The sequence below is a fragment of the Neovison vison genome, chromosome 12, assembly GCF_020171115.1.
Source record: "Neovison vison isolate M4711 chromosome 12, ASM_NN_V1, whole genome shotgun sequence".
Lineage (NCBI taxonomy): Eukaryota > Metazoa > Chordata > Mammalia > Carnivora > Mustelidae > Neogale > Neogale vison.
In genome coordinates, this window is record NC_058102.1 from 86061643 (window position 1) to 86076953 (window position 15311).

General features: G+C 49.3%; 1 protein-coding gene across 2 annotated transcripts in view; it reads right to left on the reverse strand.

The window, feature by feature from the left end:
• NCKAP5L (NCK associated protein 5 like) overlaps positions 1–8568 on the reverse strand; it is a 30169-nt gene extending 21601 nt beyond the window's left edge. For both annotated transcript variants that reach the window (XM_044226607.1, XM_044226606.1), the window contains exon 1: positions 8492–8568. The gene's annotated coding sequence lies outside the window, so the exon portion shown is untranslated. The remainder of the gene's footprint in view (positions 1–8491) is intronic.
• Positions 8569–15311: the final 6743 nt, after the last annotated feature.

Below are 15311 nucleotides of genomic sequence, written 5' to 3' on the forward strand. Positions count from 1 at the left end.
TCTCTAGTCCTCCCCCATGAAGAAGAGGGGACTTCCCGTGCTGTTAGAAGGGGAATTCCCTGAGGAGGAGCCCTGCCTGCATTTCTGTGCTCCCCAATCTTTCTGCCAGTGAAGCCCCAATCCTGGTCACCTCCTTTTCTTCCGGACAGAGTAAGACCAGAAAGAAGGGACGATGGGCTCCTCAGCTTCACTTAAAGACCCCCAACTGTCCCTGTCCAAATGGCTCTGAGGACCCAGAGGACAAACCACAAGGAGAGGTGAGCAAGGGACATTTTCAGCTTTGTCCCTAACGTTGATAAGACCTTCTCCAAGCCCTCAACCCACTCCCAGGTCTCAGCAACTCCCTCTGGCAAATGGGACTAATCTGTTCCTTCTGCAGATACTTCCAAACAGATCACTCGGAAGGAGGCATGAGGCTGGGGACTTGGGGGCAATTCAGAGCTGGGTCAGCATTTCTGACTTCTTGGGGTGTTCAGTCTAGTAGGGGACATAATACATGTGGGTCATAGCTGTACAGCAGAGGACATGGCCCAAGAGAAGTCACCTGGAGAACTTTAAAAATCAGGAGAGAAAACATTAAGCTGCAGCTACAACCATTTTTCAGAACGTAAGGCATCAGTGCACGGACACTTATAGACCGGTGGGGTTTAGGTACAAGGGAATGGCAAAGGGGAACATTCTAGGCAAAAGGAAGGCAGAAACAGAAGGAGGCAGAAATCTGTGGGTCTGGACGGAAACATAGTGAGTCAGTGCAGCTGGACTCAAGGGCATCTGAAGGTGAGTGTTTCCCGGCCCCCTGGCCCATGCCAGTTACTAACTCCTCTCCTATCTCCCGACCCAACAGCAGAGTCAGCATATTTTCAACACCCGGGGTGTAACCAGAGACACGTGCTGGATCCCACAGGAAGAGCTGAGGCAGAGAGGCAATCATGGAGGTGACTGCTGAGTTGACTACTGGAACGTCAGCTCTCTGCTCTCAGATCCAAGAGGAAGAGGGCCTGGGAGGCCACATGGCTGGCGGGCTCTCGGGCTGCACCTGCTGGCTATGCCGACCCAGCCCCCAAGATCGGCCCCCTGTACTCACTCCCCCAGGTTCCTATCCTGGCCTCTTTCTTCAAAGAGAATAGGCTCTGGCCGGCCAAGTGCCTTCCAAGTCCAGGCAGCTTCGGTGTTGACTCAGTGGGTGCCATGTGGCCAGAGCGTAGAGATGACCTCGGCTGCCAGCTCTGGCAGGAAGCAAGCAGCCTTCTCTGGGAACAGAGAGTAGCTCTGGCTCACCCACAAAGCCCTAACTGGACTTTGCTCTTACTTGTGCCCACAAGTGGGAGTGAGGCTTCCTGGATTCTGGTTCTGGCTTGGCCTCTGAGTGACTAGTGACTAGAACTAGTGACTAGTGATTAGAACCCATCTGGGACTCAGTTTTCCTATCTGTAAAGTGGGGTGAACTCGCTCTAACTTTTCTTGCAGGGCACAGAAGGATGAGATCATGTCTGGAAAGGGACTGCAGCTGTGAAGACAGATCCCCTCGTGTGGGGTAGGGGGCTGAAGATGAGGAGCTCAGCAGGGCTTTTAGGGAGAGGTCTTTGTTTTTGTTTTTTGCTTGCTTTTAAGATTTTATTTATTTAAAAGAGAGACAGAACAAGTGTGGGGAGGAGCCAAGGGACAATCAGACTCCCTGCTGAGCAGAGAGCCTGATACTGGACTCGATCCCAGGACCCCGAGATCATGACCTGAGCTGAAGGCAGACACTTAACCAACTGAGCCACCCAGATGCCCCAAGAAGCCCTTGGTTTTGATTGTGTCTTCCTCCTATAGGACCCATGGGCTTCCCAGGAAAGCGGGGGGTGGGTAGTAGGCAGAGGAAGGGTCAGCAAACTCATAAGCTTTTAGCCTTTTTCTGGGCCCAGGGACAGGAAGTGAGGTGCCGTCTAGAGAGGAAGTTAGAAGCAAACACCCCCCCAACTTCCCTTCGGCGGACAGGGGAAAGGAAGGCTCTGGCTTCGGGAGCCTGCAGGCCCTGAGCTGGGGAGAGAAGGCAGTGGGGTGGGGGTGGGGAGGAGGCATGAGCAGCACCATCTGGTAGAGGAAGGGGTTTCTTGTCTTGGACATAATAAAACTCAAAGGGCCTAGGACATCCTACAGACTGGGAGAGGGAGGAGAAGAGAAGCCACAGAAGTCAAGTTGAAAAACCCAGCTTTCCAGGTCACATGGCACTGTACTTACAGGCCTGGCCGCAGCCTCCTGCCCTACCCGCCCCCTCCCTGGCTTCCTGCTGTGCCATGCCGCATGCCTCCCCACAGTACCTGCACACTCCCGCACACTCCAAGGCGGCCCAGGGCCTCAGATTACTTGCTCTTACAGCATATACCCTTTCTTTGTAGGCTGCATCATAGCCGTGGCTCTGTAACTGCTGAAATATTTGATTATGGTAGCCTTTTGGGATCACCACTGTACCCCCAGAGTCTAGCACAACACTTTGCACACAATGACTGCTGAGAATGCCTCAGAGGCTGATTTTGGCCTAAACCTTGGCACCTGAATGAAGTTTAGAGTACGAAGGTGAACAATCCTTGCTCATGGCCTGGGGTCATTGGGTGACCCTGGGCTGGGCAGTAAAGATCAGAAACCCGAGAATTGAGAGGTAGTGGGAGAAATCCATGCCCACCCAGATACTGCCAACAGGTAAGAGAGAAAAGACAGTGTATGCTATCTGCTATCTTTTGGATAAGGGAAACGAATAGGAGTAGGCATTTATATTTGTTTTGTGTAAAAACATTTTTTTTTTTTTAAAGCTTTATTTATTTGACAGAGATCACAAGCAGGCAGAGAGGCAGGCAGAGAGAGAGGAGGAAGCAGGTTCCCTGCTGAGCAGAAAGGACCCTAAGATCACACCTGAGCCGAAGGCAGAGGCTTTAACCCACTGAGCATTCTTGAGGGATAGGTGAGAAACTGGTAAGTGACTATCTGCAGAGGGAAAAGGGGGTGGAAGTGGGAGCACAATTTTCCAACACAGACTTTTCTGTATCAGTTTAATTTTTGGACTATATTTCTTAAAAAGTCTAGTGAAAAAATAAAATATAAAACTTGAAAAAAAAATGTTACAAGGAACCACCACCTGCCTAGGTGATTTCTAAAGCCCCTCCCAGCTGGGGTGATCTACTCTCCTCCCTTAGTAGGAAGTAGGGAACAGGCCCTTGGGACAAGGGAGAAGTGAGGAGGTCTGGCTAGATGAGCATGGGGACTCTGGCCAGAGGACACGGGTCTTCACTCCTTCTCCCCCTGGGCTAGGAGAGAGGTCCTGCCACCCCCAGCCTGTGGTGAGGCAAGGGAGCACCAAGACTGTCTGGAAGCTGGTCAGGGCCCCTTCCACCTGGGTAAGAGCTGAGTTCATTCTAGATCCCAAAGGGCTGGGGCAGAGGCGGGTGGTTGGGCAAGGGGAGACTTTGGGGCAGGTGGGAGGAAGTTGGGGTAAAGGACACCAGGAGGTTGCTGCAGCTGCTGCGGGCAGGTTCTGGGGGTGTCTCAACAGATCCTCACACAAAAGGACAAATTACAGCCCCCACATCAAGCCAGCGGGGGTGAAATGAATCAGCCCATAGGAACAATGACTGCTGAGAACCCTAGGGCCACACCCCAGGAGTTCTGGGGCCCCTCACAGTCCCATCGAGGAAAAACCTCATCATTCTTCTACCCAGAGGGTCAGTGGAGAGGGACCATTTCAAGCCCTGTGTGAGAATGAGAACCACGGACCAGCACCGGGGCAGCACCCACCACCGCTCCAGCCTTGCGGGCATCAGTGTGAGAAGCAGAATGGGGTCATCTCTCCTTTTAAAATATCTCTCCAGATAGAGACAGAGATATTTTAAAAAGCCTAGTGAGTACTGGAGATCTCCCAGAGCTGAAGGACCGCCATAAGGGTCCAGGGAGCTGTGCCTGCCTGGGCTCTCCTCAGTGGCTGCTCGACTTTTAGAAATCAGTAATAACAGCAGTGATAATTCACCTTAATAACAGCCTGGCCTCCTCGGGCCTCTTTCATCCGTGTAGCTCCCAGAGCTGGGAAAACCGAGCAGGTGCCACACCCCAGTGATGAGGTATCATTAATCCATCCACACAGACTGGGAAACTGAGGCGCAGGGAAGACTTCCCCTTACATGCAACTAAGGCTATATAGGAGCTGAGGGCTGCTGGGCAGTGAGGAACTGGAGGAGCTGGCTTCCTATTTGCTGTGTTTTGGGAAGACAGGGTGGGGGAGGCTCTCCCTCCAGAGTCAGCAGGGTCTGGGTTTAGAATGAAGGTGAGGAAGGTGAGGAAGACCCCCAGATGTGTCCCAAGCCCCCTCCCTCAGCTGCAGCAGGGCTTGGGGTGGTGGCCTTGGCTTGGGAGTTGGGGCCTCTGATATTGAGCCCACACGCTCACCCTGCCAAAGCATGGCAAGGCAGGCCAACAGCTGCTTTGGGCATCTCCGCCGTCGCTGCAACGCTTGCGGGCACTGTGGGGTAAGTGAGGGCTCAGCCCTCCAAACGGGCCCATGCCACAGGCACCGCCGTCTGTGAAGCGCGAACAGGGGGCATCTTGCAGCTGGCGGCGGGTGGGGTGTGTGTGGATCCGATCAAAGACATGTCAAGAAGTGGGGAGACTACTTTCTAGGGACCCGAGCCCATCTCTGCAGCCCCCTTCCAACTTTGACACCAACCTCAGAATAATGAGATCCTTCTTATAGCAAGAGCAGGGGAGGGGAGACAAAAAGTCACAGGAGCCTAAGATCTAGTCCCACCGTAACCATGGAGGGAAGCAGCAGAGACTCACACTCGGATGGGAGGGGAAAGCCAGAGACGTGTGCCTGTGCGGAGCCATCCCAGCCTACTCTGTCCCTGGTACTGTGAGAGATGCTGGAACAGACCCAGTCTCAGCTCTGGGAAAACCACAAGGGCCAAGGGAGGCACAAACCAACGACCTTGTCCTCCTACCTTCCAGGACAGGGCCTGGGGAAAAACAAGGGTGTTGTTCGAAGGGATTTGAAGTTATTTTTCCTCAGCATGGCAGATCTGACCAGAGCCCCTGGGGAGGCCCTGAGATGACACCTGACCCTCCAAGGGTCCAGCTCTCCACAATCTCAGGTTCCAGAGAACCTTGCTTTAATTCAGCCAAGCACTTCACGCCCGAAGAATTAAGTCTGAGTGGGATCATGCAACAGCCCAGGGTCAGGAGCCCTGCCACTGACACTCATCATTGTATGAATCACTTCCCCCTCCGGACTCTAGTTTCCCCATTTTTAACACGAGGGCGTTGGACTAGATGTCTCTAGGATTCCTTCCAGCCTATGACTCCAATGTTGTTTTGATGTGGTGGCAGATCCCAGATTGATTTACATAAATTTGCATGTTCAATCAGAAATCCCAAACTCCAAGTATAGAAAAATCCAATCAGTCCATTAGTGCAGCCAGACTGGGGCTGCAGGAGCCTGCCAGGTTCGGGTGAGGATTTTCAAAAGCAGGCTGTGGTGCTGGTGGTGAACCAGGGGAGGAGCTGGGAGAAGAAGCAGGGTGAGAAGTGGTGTGTGTTCTGAGAGATGCAGTTCTGGTGACCCAGAGCCGATGGGGCCAGGGCCCTCTTCAGCTACCGGGCAAGGGTCCTTTCTCCTCCTGCTTCTAACGGGGCCTCTGGCTGGCCAGCCTCGGAGCCACACCCCAAGAGGAAACAGCAGCCTCTGCCTAGCAACAGCCGCATCCTTCACTCTGACAGGGACTCCACCATTAACCACTTTCTGGGAAACTGACCTCCCTGGGAGCTTCCATTTTCCATTCCAGGGGCTCCTCGCAGTGAGGAAGGTTTCCTTGGGGTCTAACCTAAATACCTTTTGTGGCAGCTTCAGTCTATGGACAGCAGGGCCCAGGGAAGAGGGGTCCCCAGGCCCAGGAGAGCTAGCAAAGGGAAAAGCAATACAGTGTGTCCCAGATCCAACCAATCCCACAGCCTCTCTAACCACCAGCTCCTGGAACATCCCTCCTGGCACCTGGGAGATCAAGGATGAAAACAAACAAGGAAAACGTGAAGGCCTTTGGCTCCTGGGCTAGAGAGCAAGTCCCAACCTGGAGAGCCTGACTCCTGAGAAACCATAGCCCCAGGAGGGAAGGAGGCTGGGAAAGGTGGGGCTGGGGCAGTCTTTCCCTGCTGTCAGGCTGCCGAGGAAAGGCCCCGAAGGCTGCTGGCTGGGCTGGGTGAGGCCAGCAGGGAAAACTCCTTAAGCCCACTGCCTAGGCACCGGAGGGTGGGAGTGCACAGGTGAGGTGAGTAGGGCCAGGGAGGGAGATGGCCAACGACAATGGGGCTCTCATCCTCTTCTCATAAGAGGGTGGATGAGTGTACTGTGTTCCCTGGCTCAGATCCTAAAACAAGTCCCAACAGCTGAGATGCAAACTGTCTCCTGGGAATCTGCTTACCCGGCTGGCCCTTGGCTGCCTACCCTTCTCTCAACTCCTCCCCAAAGGCCCAGCTCAAAGACTGGCCTGCCAGGATATCTCAGCAGAGACCTTGATGGGTGGGCCAAACCCCAGCCAGCAAGAGTTCATACCCCAAGCCACCAGGGGTGAGCAAGACAATGGCTATTCTTAGGCAGAATAAAGGAGACTGCAATCCTCCACCTAAGGTTCTAGCGCTAAGTTACTGTGATTTCAAATTACATCAGCCAACACCTACCTCCTCAAACTAAGTCACCCAGCCAGGGGACCTTTCTCCCTTTCAGATTCACTTATCAGTGGAACCACACAATGTCAAAAAGTGAAAGGGAATGTTAGAGCTTTCCAGTACAACGGCTGAATTTTACAGATGACGGAAAAGAGCCCCAGAGAGGCGGGCTGTCTGGGCCAAAGTCACACAGCAAGCTGGGAAGGGCAGGGACCAGGGCTTCTGACTCCCAGTCCACAGGGACAGGAGCCTGTTCCTCACACATTGGTTTCTGCGTATTGTGGAACAACCTTCTTCCCTGCAACCCAGGCCATCTGCCTCTCCAGGTTCCCACTCTGTTCCAGAGACCAAAGCTGAAGAAAGATGCAGGAGGGCCTGAGCCACCTCATGCACAGACCACAGACTTTGAAAACAAAGTTGAACTATGTGCAACTATATCCCCAGACAGGAACACACATGTTTCTCTGAAGCAAGAAACCCACTAAACTAGGCTGTTCCTAGAAAGACAGGGAACCCATATGAGTAGTGAATTTTGTGTCTCCCTTCCTGAAAGACAAGGGGGTCTTGCAAGACAGGGTCTGCAACAAGGCAGCTGGGCTGGGTTCATTTTCCCCATTAAGTACAGACCATAGCATGGTTAGACATTGACTTCCTCTCTACTGTCTCCCAGTATCATCCCTGTCCCAGGTATCTGCCTCAAGCCACTACCTCTGACAATTGTGCTTAGGCAGGAGGACCCGAGGGGAGGGAGAGAGCGGTTGGGAGGGAAATAAGAGGGATTTGCCTTTATAGCCAGGAACCCATCAGTGTAAGACCCCTGGTTCCTCAGAAAGACGAGCATTTAAGTAGCAGCTGGCAGGCTGGGTGGATAGCGCTGAGAATCTGGAAAACCAAGCCTGTGGGAGGTGAGGGACCTCTGCGCTGCTGGGGCAGTGCCAGAGCTGGAGACCTAGGATCTTGAGTCCAGAATAAGGAAAGGGGGGCTGGGGTTCGGTGAGCCGCTTTTCTAGTCGGCCTAGGCCAGGGGAGTGTCGGGCACAGATAAATTCTCTGCATTCTTCTGGCACCGCAGCCAGGACCCAGAGAGGCTTTTTTGCAGGCGCTGCCCTGGCCCCACACCCTGCCCAACCCTTCTCCCTCCCTCAGCCTCTCTTCAGTGTTCAGTCTGCCGGCCCCCCGCCTCCTTCCTTCTCACAGCCCCTCAAAGCCACCGAAGGATTGTTCCTAGAGACCCTGATCTCTCCGCCTCTCCCCATCTTCCCCACGCCCTACCGCCCCAGGCCACGGGGACTGCAAGGAGGGCGAAGAGGAGCCCAGGGCTCGTCTCCGCGCCTGCGCTTTGGGGAGAGTCTCCCTCCCCGCAACCCCCCCCCCCAGATTCCCCCCCACCACGCAACAACCCGGCACCGCTAAGCGGCACCCGGACGGTGGGATGCGGGTGGGGTGGGGTGCGCAGATGGGGCAAGGTCAGTGCTTTCAAAGAGGGAGGGAGACCGGCCCCCGGAACATCCCCCTGTCCTGAAAGTTTCCCTTCCGGGGCCATGGAGTGTGCGCGAGGAGGGCGCGGGGGGCGGGAGGGGGTGGGGTGGGGGTGAACAGAGTCGCAGCCGGACCCCCCCCACACCCCCGCCGGGGACAGTGAGGCGGGAGGGAAGGACAGGCAGCGAGGTCCGGGCAGGAAGGCGCGCCGCCCCCTCGACCCAAGCCTGCCACAGGAGCCTTACCCTTCAAACAGCCCACCCCCAGCCCACAGCTTACAGACCCTCCACTCGCCGCCCTTTAAATCCCAAGTAGGCCTGGAACTCACCGAAATCAGGTGTTGAGCTGGGCCGGGGCAGGCCGAATCTGCCGGGTCCATGGCCGCGGCTCGGGGGCGGGGGGCAGAAGAAGGGGGGTGCTGGGGCCGCCTCTTGATGTCAAGGCTTTAAAGGGGCCAGTGAGCCCCGCCCCTCGCCCGGACCCCGCCTCCCTCCTTCCGTGCAGCCAATCCACGTTCGCCTTGGATGCGCGCCCCTCCCAGCCCCCCGCCAGATGTTCCCAGGAGGAGAGCGAAGTCCGCCCGTCCGGAGAGCGCCGCTTCCTCCCCGGTGGGAAGGACCTCCCCTCCCTCTATACTGAAACGCTCTCCTCGGGCCCGGTCGGGTCCGGGTTGGTAAACCTCCCGGGTGCGGGGGTTGGAGAAGCAGCGCTGGGCCGAGCGGGGGTGGAATGAGGGGCATCTATAGCAGAGAAAACTAAGTAGGTGCTCGCGGAGCCACGGGCATGCGCGTCTGCTTCTGTGGGGCTGGGCGTGCACGTGTATATGTGGTTGTGAGCGTTGGTGTTTGTAATTTGCCTTCCTGCTTACGTGTTGGGTGTAAATCTATGGGAAGACGCTTCAAAGCCTCCTTGGCCTGAAGTGCTCCCTCCTCACTTTTCCTCCTCCGGATCGGGATTAGGTCCTCCCAGTAATTCGGGAAACTGGGCGCTGGGAACAGGCTCCGTTGCTTTCAGAGTAGGGCTGGTCGTTCCTCACAGGAGGAAGTAAGGCTGAGCAGAAGAAAGATAAAACCTTGTTCTCAGCGACTTGCTATCTTGGTGGGGACGGGTACCTGCCCTGTTGAACTAACCACGTGCTTAAAAGAAAAAAAAGTAAACAGCCCACATAGACCCCGGCAGGGCCTCAGAGCTCCGTTCAGTACCATTCTCATTGGTCCTTGATTAAATATCTATTTGTCCTTGTCTCGATACCGTATGGTCTTCACAATTTGCATGGTGGTGACCAGCCCGTTAATGCAGGTTCTGATGGGGTTATTAAAGAAATACAAAGGGATCCCTAGCCACAGTCTCTGCCAATTTTTATTAAAATAGCTTCTGTTGTGGGTGTACACAGAATGTATTAACGCATCATATTAGTCCAATAAAGGAACATAAAAGCTAAGGGATCTTGGGGTGCTTAAATTGGCTAGGATTAACCAAGAGTTCCTCTCTGAAGGAGGCTCCCTAATTTAGAATGGGATTTGAAGGGCATAGAGAACTTGAATAGATTCAGGCACAGTAAGGACACAAGGAGACTCAGGTAGCAAAGAGCAAATTAGCTGCCTGGGACAGTGAGCAGATCACCTTGGTTGGGTGAGAAGTGGAAGTTAGTGGAGGAGATTTTATATGGAGATCAGAATGAGGGTACGGATTTGACAGGGTAAGTGATAAAGAAGTTATTTTATGTTCTTGAGCAAAGAAGTGAGTGTCTGAGGTCAGTAATAACTGGAGCCTAAAAGATGCCATGATGGTTATTCCCACCAGCTCTCTCACCTTTGGTTTATAACAAATTTATTGATTGATTTATCCTTAACATACGATAAAATGCACAGATCTCAGGTGTTCTAATTGGAGAATTTCAACAATAATATACACCTATGTAACACTGAAAACAAGATAATGAGTTGTTACTCCAGAAAATTCCCTCTGCCCCTTTATATGTATTGTTAACTACCCTGCACCTACCACACCACCCACCGCCTCAAAGTCCTGAATTCTGTCACCATAGTTTTGGCTGTTCTTGGATTTCACGTAAGTGTGATCAAATAGTATGTGCTCTTTTTGTGTCTATATTCTTTAGCTTAGTAATGTTTTTCACTAATGTGAATCTATTCTTTTTTTTGTCACTGAGTAATATTTCATTGTATGAATATATCACCATTGTTTATCCATTCTCCAGTTGATGTTTATTTGGGTGTTTCCCAGTTTTGGGGTTATTAGAATAGGGCTGTTCTTGTGCAGATCTCTTCGTGAACATGTTTTCATTTCTGAGAAAGCTCACCTTATCTTTTTTAAAAATTGAAGTATTATGACTGAAATATATTATCATATTAGTTTCAGGTATACAACAACATAGTGACTCATTTATATATACTGCAAAATGATCACCAGTCTAGTTATCATGTGTCACCAAAGTTAATACAATGTTGACCATAATCCTCATGTTATAAAATATGTCCCCATTACTTATTTATTTTATAACTGGGAGTTTAAACCTCTTGATTCCCTTCATGCATGTTGCCCACCCTCTTACCGTCCTCTCTTCTGGCAACCACCAGTCTGTTCTCTGTATCTATATGTCCCATTTTGTTTTGTTTTTCAGATTCCATATATAAGTTAAATCATGGGGTATTTGTCTTTTTTTGACTTACTGGACTTAGCATAATACCTTCAAGGTCCATCCTTATTGCTGCAAGCGGCAAGATTTCATTCTGTTTTATGGCTGAGTAGTATTCCATACATACACACACACACACCCTCCACATCTTATTTATTCACTCATTTATCGATGGGTACTTAGGTTGTTCCATATCTTGGCTTGTAAATAATGCTACAGTGAATATGGGGATGTTTGGTTTTCTTGGAATAAAAACCCAGAGTGGAATTGCTGGATTATAGGGTAGTTCTTTTAAACTTTTTAAGTAACTTCCATACTGTTCTCCATGGTGGCTGCACCAATTTACATTCTCACCAACAGGACACAAGTGATTGCTTTTCTCCACATCCTTGTCATCACTTGTTATTTCTTTTTCTTTCTTTCTTAAGATTTTATTTATCTGAGAGAGAAAGAGCACAATCAGGGGAAAGGGCAGAGGCAGAGGGACAAGTAGACTTCCCATTGAGCATAGAGCCCTACGCAGGGCTCCATTGCAGGACCCTGACATCATTACCTGAGCCAAAGTCAGATGCTTAACCCACTGAGCCACCCAGGTGCCCCAACACTTGTTATTTCTTGTTTTTTTGAAACTAGCCATTCTGTGAAGTGATATCTTATTATGGCTTTGATGTGCATTTCTGTGATGGTTAGGTGATACTGAGCATCTTTCATGTGCTTCTTGGACGTCTTTGGAAAAACGTCCGCTCAGATAATTTGCCCATTTTATTTTTTACTTTTTTTGCCCTGCCCCCCACCAATTTTAAATCAGATTTTTTTTTTGCCTTTTCTATTTTTTAAAAAAGACTTTATTTATTTATTTGACAGAGAGATCACAAGTAGGCAGGCAGAGAAGAGAGGGGGAAGCAGGCTCCCTGCTGAGCAGAGAGCCGGATGTGGGACTCGATCCCAGGACCCTGAGATCATGACCTGAGCTGAAGGCAGCCGCTTAACCCACTGAGCCACCCAGGCGCCCCTGCTTTTTCTATTTTTTTAAAAAGATTCTATTTATTTGAGAGAGCACAAGTAGAGGGAGCAGCAGAGGGAGCTGCAGAAAGAGAGAGAGAGAGAGAGAGAAACAGACTTCCCGCTGACCAGGGAGCCCCACGCAGGACTCAATCCCAGGACCCTGAGACCGCAACCTGAGTGGAAGGCAGATGCTCAGCCAACCAAGCCACCCAGGTGCCCCTGCTATTAGCCCCTTATCACATATATGACTTGAAAATATTTTCTTCCATTCAGTAAGTTGCCTTTCTGTTTTCTTGAGAACTTGCTCTGCTGTGCAAACAGGTTTTTAGTTTGATATAGTCCCATTTGTTTATTTTTTTACTTTTGTTGCCCTTGCCTGCGGAGTCAGATCCCCCAAAATATTGGTAAGACTGATGTCAGGGAACTAATTGCTCATGTAAGTCTTCAGGCCTTACATTCAAGTCTTTAATCCATTTTGAGTTGATTTTTTTGTACGATGTTAAGATAGGGGTTCAGTTTCATTTTTTTGCATATTATTGTACATTTTCCCAACACCGTTTATTGAAGAGATGATCTTTTCCCTCCCTGTTGCATATTCTTGCCTCCTCTGTTGTAGTTTAATAATCGTATTATGTGTGGATTGGTTCTCGGTTCTCAGTTCTGTTCCATTGGCCTTTGTATCTGTTTTGTGACAGTACCATTCAGCTTTGTAGTATAGTTTGAAATCAGGGAGCAGGGAGTGTGATGTTACCCACCTTTGTTCTTTCTCAAGATTGCCTTGGCTATTTGGTGGTTTCTGTGGTTCCATACAAATTTTAGGATTATTGTTCTATTTCTGTGAAAAATGTCATTGGATTGCATTGAATCTGTAGATTGCTTTGGCTAATATGAACATTTTAACAATATTAATTCTTCCAATTCATGATCAGGGTGTATCCTTCCATTTCTTTGTGTCTTCTTCAATTTCATCAATGTGTTAGTTTTCGGAGTACAAGTCTTATTACTTCGTCGGTTAAATTTATGTCTAGGTATTTTATTCTTTTGATGTAATTGTGAATGGGATTGTTTTCTAAATTTCTTTCTGATAGTTTGTTATTAGTGTTATAAAAACACAACAGCTTTCTGTATATTAAGTGTATATCCTGAAACTCTATGGAATTTATTAGTCACTTATCTTTTTAAAAAAGATTTTATTTATTTATTTGAGAGAGAGATGGAGAGAGCATGACTAGAGGAGGGGCAGAGACAGAAGGACAAACAGACTCCCCACTGGGTGCAGAGCCAGACACGGGGCTTGATCCCAAGACTCTGACTCCATTTCCAGAGCCAAAGTCAGACGCTTAACTGACTGAGCCATCCAGGTGCCCCTATTAGTCATTTATTCTAATAGTTTTTTGTTTGCTTGTTTTTGTTTAAAGATTTTATTTATCTGACAGAGAGAGATCATAAGCAGGCAGAATAGCAGGCAGAGTGACAGGGAGAAGCAGTCTCCCTGCTAAGTGAGGAGCCCAATGCAAGGGCTCCGTCCCAGGAGCCTGGGATCATGACCTGAACTGAAGGCAGACGCATAATTGACTGAGCCATTATATTCTAATAGTGTTTTCGTGGAGTCTTTAGGGAGCTTGATGATAGATAGTGACATTTTTGGAAACTTGCAGCATTAATTAATTCTTATTCAATCATCCAATATTTATTGAATAGGGATCAGAGGGCTAGTCCTGGGTTTAAACCAAAATTTAGACATGTACTTTTCCTCACAGGGCTTAAAAAGCCTGTAAGACTCCATGTATCTACAGCATTCCAAAAGCACAGTGTAGAAAAACCTTAATAGTATGCCAAGCATTTCTAACTATTTTGGGATCTTTTCAAATAACTAAATTTTGGGAAATAAACAGACCATCTGGATTTTTTAACTTTTCATTTAGATGTTTACCCTTAAAACAAAACAAAACAAAAAAAACCCCCACAGCCGGAACATCTGCACTTGTCAGAGCAAGTATCTGCCCTCCTTATTCAAAGGCTCGTGTACATTTGGAAGTTTAGGCATTCAGATTTTGGCAGATTCACCATATTTTATAAACCTTCATTTTCACTGACAGGAGGTAAATGAGGTATAACTACTATTATCCCATGATCACTTTCTGTCTTTGATGGGCCTTAAGACACTTTTAATTCCTCAGTGGTATTCACTTAAATTATTAAAAATTATACAGAAGTCCCATGGTTGGTTTTCCAAAAAGATTTATTTATTTTAGAGAGGGAGAGAGAGCCGGGGGTGGGGGGGGCAGAAGGAGGGGGAGGGACAGAATCTGAAGCAGACTACCTGCTGAACTCGGAATCCCATGTGGGGCTCAACTTCCCGACCCTGAGATCATGATCTGAGCTGAAACCAAGAGTTGGATGCTCAACTGACTGAGCCACTCAGGCACCCCATCACATATTGTTTTTTACTTGAGCTGTCTGTTATAAAACAGGCTGGGTCTCTTGGGCCTCTTGTTGCTAGAAGCTGCTAGTAGTAAAACAGTTTGGTAGCATAGCCCAGTGGTGCATGTGGTGCTGATGAGTGACTGGTAGATCACTGCTCCCATCAGTCCTTTGAATGGTTTTAAGCCGGGAGTTGACAGAATCAGAATTGCATTTTAGAAAGATTACTGTGGTAGCAATGTGGAGAACGGTTTAGAGAGAAAGCAAGATTGAAGTCGGAGAACAGACAAAGTTTTTATAGTAATTGAGGGGAAAAATGAGAAATGATGTACTCTGGACTAGGAAAGTGATAGTGGTGATGGAGAGGAGATCACTTCAAGAAATTAAGAGTAGCGGAGTCGGCAGGTCTTGGGCTTGGAAGGGGAGGGAAGCAGAGAGCTAAGCCAAGACTTCCAGACTGGGTAACTTGCAGATGGGAAGGCCACTCACTAAAATAGCAAACAGTGGAGGAACAGCAGTTTTGGGAGATGATATGCTCACTTCCAAATATGTTAACATTGAAATGCCTGGGGGATGTCCCAGTGGAAATGTTTGTCCAAAAGGTAAGAGCTTCCCAACTGCTGTGCCTCAGGAAGAGGTTACAGATGTGCTACATATTTTCTTAGCCCTCATGGCAGCATGAACTTCCTCGGAAAAGACATTGGTCTTGGTAGACTGTGTTGCCATGAAAATACCATCATTCTTTATGTGTGCCACAATATGGAAAAGGTTGGAAAGTATTAATGTATAAAGCTGTTGGATAAGAAATTCTGAAGCTCAGGAGAGAGATCTGGACTAGAGATAAAAGATTTGTAAGGCACGAGAACATCAGAACATAGGTGGTAACTGGAGCCACTCTATGGAGTGGAGATCACGTGTGGAAAGAGAGACTGGAGCAGAACCCTAAAAAACAGCAACATTAGAGAGAGGCCTCTAGAGAACGAGGAAGACAACTGGTTGAGTGCTGTCACCAGAGCCCAAGGGGTTTCCAAAAAAAAAAAAAGTTCCTGATATTACTAAGCTC